This window comes from Engraulis encrasicolus, chromosome 4 (assembly GCF_034702125.1).
Source record: "Engraulis encrasicolus isolate BLACKSEA-1 chromosome 4, IST_EnEncr_1.0, whole genome shotgun sequence".
NCBI lineage: Eukaryota > Metazoa > Chordata > Actinopteri > Clupeiformes > Engraulidae > Engraulis > Engraulis encrasicolus.
Window position 1 is genome coordinate 3,917,185 of NC_085860.1, and position 15,042 is coordinate 3,932,226.

General features: G+C 39.9%; 1 pseudogene; it reads left to right on the plus strand.

Moving 5' to 3' along the window:
* The first annotated feature begins 1,667 nt into the window (after positions 1–1,667).
* LOC134447200 (cilia- and flagella-associated protein 100-like) lies at positions 1,668–14,422 on the plus strand (annotated as a pseudogene).
* The last annotated feature ends 620 nt before the right edge of the window (positions 14,423–15,042 follow it).

A 15,042-nucleotide genomic window follows, 5' to 3' on the forward strand; every position in this document is an offset into this window, starting at 1 on the left:
CACTTCACTATTTTAATAATGAACAAATTGATTTGACATTGTAATGAATTAATCACACCAATATTTTCATCAAAAGCAACTGTTTTTGTGAAATGGAAACAAATGGGTGATGTAAGATTTTTATCAAAATGTTCTTTTGTCTTAAATCAATCCTAAAATGTCTCTGTGGCTTAATCCATTGGGACACACACAGACAGAAACAGGTAGGCCTAAATACAAGTTCTGTGGCTACCACCAACAGATCGCTCCTACTTGCTGAACATTTTGATGGAAGCCTACTAGCTGAGGTGTTTCAGCCAGTATATCAGTTTAAGTCCCATCCCTACTGTGTTGACGTTTCATGATATTGATGAGATCTTCTGTAGGCGTATGCATGTGTGTTTAACCTGTTTGTGTGGAGTCAGTTGTAGGCCTACTTCACCCAGTGACTGTAGGTTAACAGTTCATGAGTAGCCTAACCTGCCCCAAATCCTCTGTCACAGCCCCTGGTTTTCAACTTCTACTGACCTATGATCCAGGGCCAGAGGCGATTCTAGGGTAATTGTGGGGCCCCAAGCGAAAATTAAAAAAACATTTGAAACAAAATCGCCACTACCGTAGTAAAGTGTGAACTGTTATTCGTTATATAGGGGCTTAGGGGCCCCACGCGGTTGCCTGCCTAGCCTGGTGACAAGATGCGCCTCTGTGCAGGGCGGTCAAAGTCTCATTTCCAATATATAGGCTGTGTTTTTTGGTCTAACCCAGGGATGGGGAACCTATGTCTCAAGGGCCATTTATTACCATTTACATAGGCTTCATCTAAATAGCTTACATTAATTACAATGTGCAGGAATATCATTGCTGTGACAAGGGCCCATAAGTCATTAGCTAAGGTAGATTTATTTTCTAGTTACCACATTTAATCTTGCCCAAACAGCTGTCGTCTGTAGGGTCTACAGCAGTGTTTCCCAACCTTTTTTGTCTTGAGTACCCCCAAGCCTTTTCGTGTGCCATGAGTACCCCCTAAGTGAAGTTCTATATCGCTTTCTCTATCCCAATGTAACTAACCTCCAAATATTTGTTAAAATTACATTTTCCAAATACCCCCTGCAGTGTGCTCGCGTACCCCTAGTGGTACACGTACCCCTGGTTGGGAAACACTGGTCTACACAGGATGACACCAGTAGCCTAAAGGCTAGTCTACAATGCACCATCCATGTTAACTACAACCACAATTCCTCCCAGCAGCAGCATAGGCCTACACCAGGGGTGGGGAACATATGTCTCGAGGGACGTTTGCGGCCCTTGAGTGGATTTATCCGGCCCCTGATATAGCTTCACATGAAATATGACATAATTTGTAAAGGAATCTTAGAAATTACATTTGTAATACAATGAAGTATTCAGGGGGTATGGAGATGGTGGGGTCTGTATGGCTGTCTTCAATAGGCCTATAGGCCTAAAGTGCAGGGAGAAATCCTAGTTTGTGTTCATAGTAGGCCTATGGCCCTTGGAGGACGTTAACGGTCCTTGGAGAAATTAGAAGTGCCCTTGAATGACAAAGGTTCCCCGCCCTTGGCCCACCATGGTCATATAACAAACGTTGATTCTGCATTATTAATCGCCACTTCCTCAAAAGAAAGATCTAAATAGGCCTTTTCGTTGGTGTTATGATTCGAACATGTCAAAATAAAATTCCAAAGAACGACACCAGACGGAGACTAGTAGGCTACGAGACCAAACGGAAACAAAGTTAGCAACCAATTCTTATTTTCTGTCACGAAGCGAAGGTAGGCTAGGAACACGTAAGTATGTCTGCAATGCTTGTGCTTGGTTACATTATTGAGGCTGCTTGCGATATGTTCAATTAATGTTGTTGAAAACAACTTAGGCTAGCTTGGCAATCGCCGCAAAAAAAATCTGTCTCTCTCTAACTAAAACAGTGGGAAGAAAATATGAACGACGAAGTGGTATTGCCCACACTACAAAAAGGTATGGTTTATATCAGTAAAGTAAGCTAATTTGTCTCCCATTTGCACAATTCATCTTATCCTTTGTGTCAACATGTGATAAAAAATATATATATATTATCAATGCTGGTTGTTTTCTTTAAATTGTTGTAGGCTACAACATGTCATCAGAAGGCAAATCTGGGGGAACGTCTGAAGAAGGCCGTCAAGCAATAATAAGAAGAAGGTGTGGTCTGATAGGTATGCATGCATGCGCAGTCTATTTAGGCCCATAACTTGTAAACATGCATGGAGTCTAATTGGACACACAGACATGCCAAACACAAATTTCCAATTTGTGGGGTGGAATCATTCATTAGTGACAGCAATCTCAGAGGTCATATCAATTCAAAACATAATCCAGAGTGAACTGTTGGTGTAAGGAAATCACAAGTAGGTCTATTTGCCAACTATGCTCCATTTTGGGTAGGCTACTTGGCATAAGGACTAACCTATTCAAGGCTTTGTTAATGTATTGCTTTCTTCTTCTTCTTCTTCTTCCTCTTCTTCTTCTTCTTCTTCTTCTTCTTCTTCTTCTTTCATTTTATAGCTGAAAGTGACATGGATCATGAACCATCATTTTTATCTTGGCTTAAAAGTAGGAATACCGAAGGTAAGGTAACTTTGTTCACATAGATAAAGTCAAATTTAAAAATGTTAACATACACATGTGAATTAACTGTTTTCTTGTGTTTCTTGATAACAGGTCTAGGTGAACTGTTCACAGTGAAGGGCAAAAAGCATCGAAATCCGTTTTTCATCCCCACAGAACATGACATTTTCAAAAAGAGAGCCGCAGAAACCATTCTAAAACAACAAGTGGGCCTACATTTTTCTCTGCTTTGTTCCACGAGTAGGCTGTGTAGCAAAGGTTTTTTCATAACCATAATAGTATGTTCTGGCCTGGGATCAGTTCAAATTAAAATATCGATGGCTAAAAAGCTGAATGAAAGGTTTGCTGCTGTTGATCATAATGCAATATGACACTCAGAGAGGTGATTTAACATCTTCTAGATCTAGAGTGTATTTGGTGCCAGAGTAGTTTACTTGCCAGAGCAGTATTGTACTGTGAAGTGTACCTATAACGCCTGCCGGTTCACTTTGCTGAAAAGCGTCAACAACAGTGTAACAACATGGTTATGAAGACATTATTGAGAATATAAAGTAACATATTAAGACTTGGTCATTAGAATTTAGATTTTTGATAATGTTATACACAGTGCTACCTCCAATTCTGCGTGCAGGCTGTTGTAGGACCACTAGCAAACGTCAGTGATAGGAATTCACTACAAACTGCATCTTATCTCATAGATGATTGCAAAACCTCACCTCAATCTGCATCTTTCATTGCTTTGACGCACCGCTGTAGGAGTGAGGTTCAGAAAGGAAGATAAAAGTTTGTGTTGGGCATTTCAAGTTCAGAATCAGAATGTCTGAAAAGGAGGACACTTTTTGTCTTAGTTGGCTATGAATGTTTCAGCAGAGTCGAGCAGTAGCGTAACAGGTGATATCTTCCAGGAGATGGACTTCCTGAAGAAGCTGCCTGTTCACGAGAAGAGCACGGTACTGTCACGCCGCAGGTGCTGCTCTGCAATGATTAGGGAGCTAAGGGAGAGGCCAGATGGGGAGCCAGACGAACCACCCAAAGAGAGAACACTGCCTGGGTGTCAGTAATCAAAACGGGTAAGAATGTATTTGTGGGTGTGTGGTAAACACAGTCTGCTTAGGCCCTTCTCTACCTCGGATTTTCTGACATACGGATCAATATGTCCTACTGAGGGAAAAAAGGGGAGGGGGAGTCTTTTCAGACAGCCTGAGGTGATAAGATCAGATGAAAACAAATGAGATGAAATCGTTTTTTCCTCACCCCTGTTGCCATCAGGGACCACATTGACGCTCTCTTATCCTTGTGATTCTATGACATTCTTTTTTAGTCTAAACTTTTGTCTTCCATTTGTCTTCTTTTTAGTCAACCTATTTGATTTATTTCATTTTTATTTTTTATTTTTTTTATTTATCTATTTATTTGATTTCATTATTTTTATTGCCTATTTTTGATATTGTCGTTAATCTAACTGTTAATCACTTTGAGCAGCAACTTGTATGAAATGTGCAAGAAGAACAAAGTTATTACCTCCGCCAAGGAGGTAACGTTTTCGTTTGTATTGGTTTGTCTGTTCGTTTGTTTGATTGTTTGTCTGTCTGTTTGTCTGTCTGTCAGCAGGATAACTCAAAAAGTCAAGAACGGATTTGAATGAAATTTTGTGGAGTTGTTGGAAATTGGTGATGCAGATCCAGGATTTTAAAAAAAGATTCTACTACTCCATTGTGGGATTGGACGAATATTGCAATTCCAATTTTGACAACTCCATTAAAAAAAGAAGAAAGATTTGAAAAAAAAATCAAGGGTGTGAAATAGTCAAATGTTCTAACAGCTTCCTTGGTGACGGTCTGCACTCTCAGGCCCACTGGCCCTGCATGTAGGCCTACATGCAGTTTTCACAATAACCGTCGATCAGGCCACACTTGAATTAAACATGAATAAATGTTTTGCATGTTGTTGCCTCTCATTCTAATAGGCCGCCGTAGCAGCAAGGAGAGCCTGCAGGATTACAAGACCAGGCAAAGACAAATGTTCCTTGTGCAGGTGAACTGAAGACACAAGACCACTGCCATTGGGTTTTCTTCTTCTTCTTTTTAAAATTGTATTTGTATTTTTCACAGACAGCAGTAAATACCACACTTAACATTACAAATAACAATTCAAACTATCTGTTTTCCCCCCTCTTTTTTAACAATAACCACACATGGGTTTTCTCATTCAATTAATGTGTTTTGTCTCACTTCGTCTTACATTCCTGAAACATGGTGCTTCAGGGATATTCTGTTTTTGGTCTGAGCGCATCTCCCACAGATAGTTCATGTTAAGGCAATAACATTTTAAAGGGTGGATGAATTTGCACCAAGCTAATGTTGTGCTAATGCACTATGATAGGTAGATGAACTGATGGTTTTTTGAAAGCCAAGGCTTTCAAGATGGCTGACATTATGTTTGGCCCATAACTTTGGAACGGTTGCATGGATTTGCACTACATATTCCATGCTAACACTCCATAATATGTAGAGGGTCTGTTTACATTTTGGTGGTCAACACTTTTAAGTTGGCCAACTTTCAAGATGGCCGTCTTTTTGTCTGTGTGATAACTTTTGAACTGGTGGGCAGATTTAGACCAAATACTGTGTGTCCTAACACCCATAATAGGTACAGGAATTGATTATATTTTGGAAGCTAACACGTTCAAGATGGCCAACTTTCAAGATAGCTGATTTTTGTTTGTGGGATTTTGAACAGGTGGACAGATTTGTAAAAAAATCTTCTGTGTTTCATAATAGGTGTATTTATTGATCTTGAATGCCTCAAATATGGCAGTAGCAAGGTTTGGGCAGTTTCAAGGATATACTGCTGGCAGTTTGAGGCGATTGTATAGGCCTTAGTTGCTTTTTTTTGTTTTTGTTTTTTGAAGATTTCTTGCACACCTCCTTTGGCCAGGAGGATATCCATGGTTACCAAAAATGTCCTACCACATAGGTCTACTCATCATTTGCAGGGATTAACTGTAGTCATTAGGCAACTTTACTTTTGTGAAGTTGCCTGGCAATTAAACACTGTGAATGAGAATATGTGCACACGGTTTTCTGCAAACACTGAATTTATATAGGCTCTTTCAGTGTAACTACTACATGTATCAACATATAATATTATGTACTTACACTGTGCATGCCTAAACCTAACCATGAGATACAGTCCAAGTATATCCATGATACTACATACTTTGACACTGACTGTACCTAATTAACACAACCGTGAGAGCAAAAGGAAGTGTAGCAGTTTTATTTGTCTCACTTCTGAAAGAATATCCTTCACAGTATGAGCTGGCAATGAAGATGGAGAATATCCAGCGTCTGAAGAGGGCCGCTGAGGAGGAGACGCAGCGCGTGAAGCGAGCAGAGCAGGACCTGGAGGGGGGAGCACAGGCCTTTGAGGAGTTCCTGAAGATCAACGATCAAAACGCTGGAGATGCAGTCAAACGGTCAGCATTCATCTACTGTTTATTAGCAGAGGTGTCAAAAGTAAAAGTAAATTCATGGTGTAAGTGCAACACTAGCACATGATATTATAGAGCTGTTACACCATCTATGCCATTGTACCTAATGAAGTAGATAGATTGTGTTGCTACTGAAAAACACTACAAACCTAACAGACGCTTCAGTAGTTTAGTAGAGGCTTATATCATGTCTATTAGATTGTAGAAGCCACTTATTTTTGCACATGACTTCCTGTATCAATTCTCTAAGCATTACAGTTGCACTAAGTAGCTCTATTTCCCCATGATGCATGATGAAGAAGACCATTAGGGGTCACTTGCATTCTTACATAATCCTCAACTAGATTATTTCTTTCTAGGGCGGAGAAGGAAACCATGGCCAAGATGGAGAAAACAGCAGAGATTAAGAAACTGACATCAGAAATGATGACTGTTAAAAGGTAACACCTTTATGGCCAGAATGGCTCCAATAGAGCACTGAAGATGATGCTTACAAGCATATGCTCTGTACCTGTGTTTCCATCTGCTTGCTACAGTTAATGCGTGTTGTTCTTCTTGAATATAAAACGGGATGATTGACTAAATGATGTCTGCAGGTAGGCCATATCAGATTAGCAGGTTTACCACCTCCTGTAGGTTAACTAAGCCTGATTGATCACTTAACCATCTTCTTAGTGTACCTCCCTGGTTGAGTACCTCAGCGTGTATGCTTTGCTCAATTTTGGCAATATGATTATTTTACACCTAAATGAGCATATTTCAAAAAAAATGATGGTGTTCCAAGTCTAAAGCTAGAATTTTTAACTCTTGTAATAAGTATAGTGAAGTGGCTGTAAGATGGCATTACCTTTGTTAAACTGTTGTTGTGTTTATTGTCGTTCATCACCAGTGACATTTCAAAATACCAGGAGATCCTTAGTAACTATCAGGTGCAAAAGAAGTTTCTAGTTCGGGTCGCTCCACCTGAGTGGAGAGAGGAGCAGAAGCACAAACGAGCAGACAGGAGACGCCTAAAGCAAGCTGAAAGCAAACTTCTCCAACCCTCTCCTCCTGTGAAAGGTAATCATGAGAGGTAGCCTAGTAAAACAGCGCCACCCCCTGGACACCAAAAAACGTTGGGAAAGCATATGCAACGAGAAAGATCGCTGATTGGTCAGAGCGCCGGCCTATTAGGCACGGTTTGAAAAACATCAGGTTGTTCTCATCAACAATCTTCGAATGTATCGTTCATCAGGACCAGACTAAATTACACATCCAGTCTCACATTTAGGCTGGTTTATCAGGCTACATGAGAGGAGTAAAAAAGAATAATATGATCAAATCAACAAACACATATAAATATGCAGTATAAACTTCTTTTCTTTGTTTTTAACCAAACAGCTGATCCACGACCAAGCTCTAGTCTGACGAGACGAAACTCAAGAAGGGTCCTATCAGGGAGGTATGTCATCGTCACATGAGCATTTGATATCTGGCCCTGATAAACCAAGTTTAAGACTTTTTGTACACATACACAATGAGTCATGTGATTATTTTTCAACAACACAGAGGGAAACAACTGGTGCAAGCAAAGGCAAATACCCCAGGAGCACATGATGGACATAAAACTGACTCCGATGTGTCTGACAGCGATGAGGTAATATGGTAACTGATCTGATTCATGTAGCTAGCAGCATAGTCCCATTGTGGCCCTTTTAATCTCTCTCTCTCTCTCTTTTTTTTAATGAGCCAATCCTTCACTTGTTTTGTCGAAACTAGTCAAATAATGGAGACAGGGCCGCTAACAGCTTTTGCTGGGCAAAGTCATATGAAAAATACTGCCATTTTCAAAACATCTGATTCTTACAGTACATTAGATGGAGAATGGCACAAAGAAAACATATCAGCCATCAAAATTGACAAAAATTATTGTTTTGGGGGCTATTAATGAATATGTAAAAACAACACGTCTCAAAAGAGTTGGGACGGGGACAATAAAAGGCAGCAAATGTCGAGGAAGACTAAAACAAAACAAAAGACAACACTTAACAGTTAAATACATTAACCGATGAAATTATTTCATGTAACAAACAGTGTTAATTCCTATATTGGACATGATTTCACCAGCTTTAATGGTGGGTGTATTTCCTGTCATGGTTTGCACTTTGTGTAGTGCTTACAGTGTGACAGGTCTAGATCAAAGCCCGCCATATTATCACCTGCTGGTCCTTATGATGGAGTTAAACTGTTTAAACATAGTAGAGAATGCAATTTGTCCTTACTATGTGGCAGTAATTGAAGATCTCCCTTCAAAATATAATGCACGAGTGGCTTTTCATGCTGTTTAAAACCCATATCATTCAGCACTGTATTTAACTCTACAGATGAGTGAGAACAACTTAACCAATGCAGTACTGCACCCCATGCCATCATGGAGGCTGACTTTTGAAGTTAGCACTAACACAAGTTGGATGGTCCATCTTCACTGTAGCACAGGATGTGCAAGACTGTATGATTTTCAAAAATAATTGACTTCTGCAACTTCTGTAAGCAAAGGACAGTTTTCCATGTCTTCTGGGTCTATTTCAAGTGGGCTCGGTGAATAGGAGAATGTTAAACCCCTTTATCATGTGGACACATGAAGCATTTAGGGCTGTCCCTAACGATTATTTTTCTCCCGATTATTCTATCAACTATTTTTTTCGAATAGTCACGATTATTGGGGGGTTTTTTTTGGAAGGCAAAAACTGTGATATGCCCTAGTGCCCTAGTGCACATAGGACCTATTAGGACAATGATTTCTAAAAAAGGGGACATTTTATAAATTAGTCACAGACTAATAAATACAGGCCTAATATATCTATTTGTTTCAGTTCAAATCACTTATTCACTTAGCGTAAATGCAAAACAATGAGTATAGTATGACATTGGCGCATGGAGAAACTATAGGCCTAGGCCTACATTTCAGCCACTTATATTTTGACAAACAAGGCTACATAAGATTTTTCCCATGACATGTGTATATATAATAGTAGTACATTGTCATTTATATTTTAAAAATACAGTACAGTGAATCATTTATGTTTACAACACAGTTTCATTCGTCCCTCATGCAGGGGTCTATGTAATGAAAAAAATAATAAAACAAAATAGGAGCAGAGATAAGAATTTAAGAGCACTGTGAAATTGTTAACGCATAGACAAAAAGGGTCTAAGAGGGTAGGCTATGCCTTTTCCCCCACACAGGCGTACACATTCTACATGAGGGGTGCTGGTCACAGGGCCAGTTTTTCAAAATTCCTCCCATTAAAAGGGCTGAACAACATATTACACATGTATGTCTATATTCACATTCATTATTTCTATATGCAGCCCGATGTCTCCTCTCCTGTGTCAATGAAGGCCTGCCACCTAACTCATTAAAACTGTCCCTTCTCTGAAGGTTTTTTATATCGCTCCCAAACCCAAGTTAACTACAACAACTTGACTAGACTTGTGATCCCTGTCTTTCAAGCACTTGTTGTTTTCTCTATAGGATGTATTTACTCCAGGAGGAAAATACTAAGGATATCGTAATTCAAATAGTTTTTAACAAAAACGGAAATCGTAAAAAAAAAAGTAAAAAAAAAAAAAAATAATAATAATTTTTTTTGTTGTTGCGCAAATCACGCAATCGACGGTATGTTGAACACGCCGACTTATTTACGCAATCGACGTAATCGATTACGTCGAATAGTCGGGACAGCCCTAGAAGCATTCTTAATATGGTACATTTTCAGTAGCTGTAATTCTTGGAGTGCTAGAGTGAGACTACAACCAATATATATTTCATGATGTCATGAACCTATACAATGATTTTAATAACAAAAATATGTCTTCTATACACTCAATCATGGTAAATCAAAGGGAAGTAAAAAATGCATGTGATAACTATGGTAATTATTCCCTCTGCATCTTTAATTCTGAGTGACTCAGCCTCTCTGTGATGGTCTTGTACCAGGACACTCATCAGTACAATTCATTTTGAAATGTTTTTCTTTGTTGTTTTATCTTATTTGGATGTTTATTACATTTCACTGATCCCCGTCGCAACTTATTTGAGACGTGTTGCAGTTATCAAATTAGAAATGAGTACATGATATGTCCCCCAAAACAATAGTTTTTCTCGGTTTTAACACTTAATATGTTGCCTTTTTACTTTTCTCCATCTAATTAATTGATTGAATGTTTTTAAAATGATAGCATTTTGATTTTATTCACAGTTTACCAAACGTCCCAACTTCACCAGAGTTGGGGTTTGTACATTCAAATCCACTGCTTTAAAGATTTGCTGTGAGTGAAAAATGTATGGACAAACTCAAAAAGTGAAGAATGCCAAAGAATACTGAGTAGAAAAAGAACGTGATGTTTTATGCAGTCTGCCTGCCTTGCTTCACCACTCCATTGGCTGTGTCCAGGAGCAAAGATTTTCAACCAAGATAAATCATAGCACGTGGCACCAATGCAACGAAGGAGGATCAAGTCCGGTCTCCTACATGGCCGTGACTTTCCCATTTAACTTCATCCATTCCGAATTTCCGCTTGTCTCCTAAAGGGGCGTGGCAGGCAGCCATATGATAGCAGCTTAGAACATAACGTCGGATTGATTCCAAAAGAAGCTCTTAATGTACCGTCTCCTCCTTATCAATCGAATCTTCCAGGAGCCCGAGCTTTACTTTAAAGATCCCCAAGAGATGCTGGACCTCCTGGTGGAGCTGGAGGAGCAGAACCTCTCCTACATCCAGAACATCCAGTATACAGAGGAAGCCATGGACGAGATCACCACCCAACTGGCCAAGGAGAAGAAGAAAATGTAAAGTTGTCTCACTTAGTCTTAACAGACACCACAAGATTGAGAAACAAAGAGACAGTTCTGATTGAAATTGTGATTACTAAAAGATTACATGGGTAATTTGTGTTATTGTATTTTTAGAAAACAGAAGACGGAGGTTCTTGAGAATCACATAGAAGTTCTACAGGCTGCTATAGACCGAGAAAAGGTCAAGAACGAAGAGTTGCAATTGAAGTCGAAAATGTTTTTGTTCGGGGAGTTCAGAGCTGACAAACAGGTCTGTAATTTCTTTTTTTCATTGTGCTAAAAACAGAAATAGTCCACCAGACAGTACGTAACATTACCTCTACTCTGACATAGGGAAGAGATACATACAGCATAAAACGTACAAAGTGATTCATATATGGACAATACAGCATTTGTATGATACATACTGTACACATGGTGGCCCGTTCCTCCTTTTCCTCATACTGTACAAGGTAGGAGGCACACATACTAAGACTTCAACATAATAAGGTGCTAGCCGGCTGACTGGCTGAAGAGCATCATTTATGCACACTGACTATTGTGGAGCATTTTGAAACTAAGTGATTGCCAATCAGTGCGCTGGCTGCCCTCTGAAGAATATTCATTCTTTGATTCAAGCTTTCCTGCCTCACACTTACACCTGTATTGCTAAAGGCTTGAGAACTTTCATGACCTTTGAAGGATCATGTCTGTGTCCTCTGCTCCGCTCTGCCCCTCTGCCCCACTTCGCTGCACAGGACGCCATGCTGCGGCAGCTGCATGAGAAGGTGTGTGAGGTGTACCGCTGCTGCGCGGGGCCGCTGGACGGCAACATCAGCACGCTGCAGATGCTGACCTCCATCGAGCATAAGATGCTGCAGTCCATCGATGCCCTGGAGCTGCTGCCTCAGGACAAGGTCACGAGGATCTGGGCCACCAAGGAGAAGGAGGCCCGCATAAGGTTCGAAAACACACTCTCATCATGGCCACACATCCCTTTTCCACTCATTGACTACTAGGCGGCAATATTTGACATCAAGAGTAAGCCCGTGGCGTCTAAAACTGCCGCTGTGCTCTAAGCCACGCCCTCACAACTTCACTGACGGCTAAATTAGGTTTAGGGAGCGGTCTAGGTCGAGCTGAAATCGAACCGAACTGGAGTTTGAGAAATCAGACAAATAATGAAAAATAAAGCCATGCTGGCGTGTACTGCATACAGCTTAAATCAAACTTTACCATGGCAAGGCCCCCCCACATACCGGTATATTGCAGCAAAGGCCCACCTTACATGGGTCATGCCACACTATTTTTCTTTACATCCCTTTTCACAATTATAGTCTAGGTCTGTTAGTCTGTGCCCCACATGAGAATATTACTGTATAAAATAATAACTTATATTTTCTCATGTGGGGAACAGAATAACATTATAATACTGCATTATAATAACTCAAATGTGTTGTAGGAACACTTTTTAGCTTTGAATATAGCACACATTTGATGTGCCATTTCGGCTTTTCAACAAAAAAAATGTCTGCAATGACACAAGATTTATTTCCATCCAGTGTTGCATGAATCATGAATCATTTTTCACTAAAATCTTGTATTGATGATGAAGGTGGAGTCTGAAGGCAACACAAGACATTCTCCACCAACATATTCCAAAGAATATGTAGGCCTATTAATATTTATATCTTATAGTATGTCTTATTCTCATTTTCATTACTTAGGCCAAGGGTTCCCAAACTTTACTATGGCAAGGCCCCCCACATATTGCAGCCAAGGCCCACCTTACATGGGTCATGCCACACTATTTTTCTTTGCATCCCTTTTCACAATCATAGTCTAGGTCTGTTAGTCAGTGGCAGTGCCCTACTGGAATATATAAAATAATAACTTGACAACAATAGAAGTAATGTTCAGAGATGCAATAGATTATTATAATGCAGTTCTTAACTAATGGGAATATTGTTAAGGTTATTTATTTGGTTTATTTTGGTTTAGGCCTACTTTTTACTGCACAACACATGAACTGTCAGTACCCAGAACCAGAACAGGTGTGGCTAACTAAGGGAGGCATGGAACACTGAAGAGTAACTGTCTTTTTTATTTTTTTTATTTTAGAACTCTGCTGTAGAATACTCAATGGCAACCACTGCTTGCTGTGAGGACTAATTAGTTAGCTGCTGGGCCTAGTGAGACAACCAGAACAGGTGTTGCCAATGAAGGGTTAACAGTTACTCTTCAGTGTTCATTAGCTAAGTTGAATTGTGTTATTTTTACTACAACTGCTATACATGGGTTCTCAATTTTTGTTTTCCCCTGTCTGCACACAACTCAACCTCTGATTGATAGAAACTGCTGTCAAGAAACTTTTCCTGCAAACCTGCCGCGGCCCCCCTAGCACCCCTTCGCGGTACCCGGCGCCCAATTTGAAAACCTCTGGCTTAAATGGACTGCATATAGCGCCTTTCCACTTCCTCAAGCACTCAAAGCGCTTCACATTGTAGAGTATGCCTCATATTCACACCCTCATTCACGGGATACCACCCTACCACCAGGAGCAATTTGGAGTTAAGCACCTTGCTGAAGGGTGGTTGATGGGGTCAGGCAGAGCGGGGCTCGAACCTGCCACCTTCTGCTGCCAAACAGACTCCTCTAGAACTACCACCCAAACCACCACCACCCCACAGCTTAGTCTTACTTAGTATCATGGGACACTTAATGTAAACGTGTGTAAATGCACACTCATTGCGCTGCAGTTTCACTGTGGTACTCAAGTTGTAGTACACACCAGCGCATTCAGTAATGAGTGATGCAGCAGCATCTTGTGAAATAGCAGTCCCTGCACACACCAACTATAGGCCTACAGTTCAAACGGAGACAAACTCAAGGAATCATTTGCTTTTATCTTTGTTTTCCCGTTTTCCACCAAGACTGAGGGATGATATGTATAAGCTGGTACAGCAGCAAAAGGAGGAGAGATGCAAACTGGCCCGGGAAAGAGCTATACGTGGCAGCCAGAAAAAGGTTTGGTACTTCAACTTTCCAGTGATTAATAACAAAGTCCCTTCATCTAACTTTCTTAGGGGACCCATTTTCATTCCATCAAACATTGTTTTCCTTTTCATTATATTTGAGCTACTGTACGGTTGGGATGAGACAAAAAAAATCATTCATTCGTTAACAATTGGGAAGTTTCAGAATACTATTTAAAAAAGAAGGTTCAGAGCAAAAGATGAATTGATGCTGCTGTTGTGAATTTTAATGATTTAACATAGTTTTTGCTGTATTATTTCAGCTTGGTAGAAAACTACTACAACGCTCTGACCCACCAACAATCAAGAAGAAGGGTGAAAGTCGAAAGATTTCTACAAAAGAGCAGGAGGACTACTTGTATTTCTTTACATAACTTGAGCATTTGAAGAACACGTGAGCTTAGTTAACTATATGCTGGATATCAATGAAATGTTGTCACACCTTTTTTGAAAATTAAAATATATGAAATTGTTTTATCTGTGTTTTGTTTGTGGGACTTTATTCCATGGGGAATGTCCTAGGCGGAGTGAGAAATAGATATGAACAGTTTAACATAGTATGTGGGGGAATACCGTCACTCCTAGTGACGCGTAGAACACGTCTTCTCCAATCAGAAAATGGAATAATGTGGAATAATTTGACCGGATGTTACTGTTGTACAAAGACAATTATACCATAAATGACCTTCCGCTATTCTGCTTTTAAAGTTGCAAGCAACTCTGTCAGTCAATGTGCCCCCATCATGCCTTTCCTTTTTTCATGTCCAAAACTAGTTAAGACCAGTGTTGCGCAAGTCACTCAAAAAGTGTAATGCATTACTGATTACATGTTACTGTCTTTCCAAAATAATCCACTACAATACACAACAATTTTACTATATTTAAATTGTAATGTATTACACTACTGTTGCATTACTTAAGTTACTTTCGCCAAAAGAACTGTAAGCCTAAATATGGATCTGGCAATTGATGACAGTGTAAATCAAGCTCATGAGTCATGACTTTTTCACTTCCCATCCAGGTGGTGTTTTTTGCAGCATGCAGACTAAAAACTACCAGGTTCGGGAATAGCTTCTCTCTGACCCACCACACTGAAT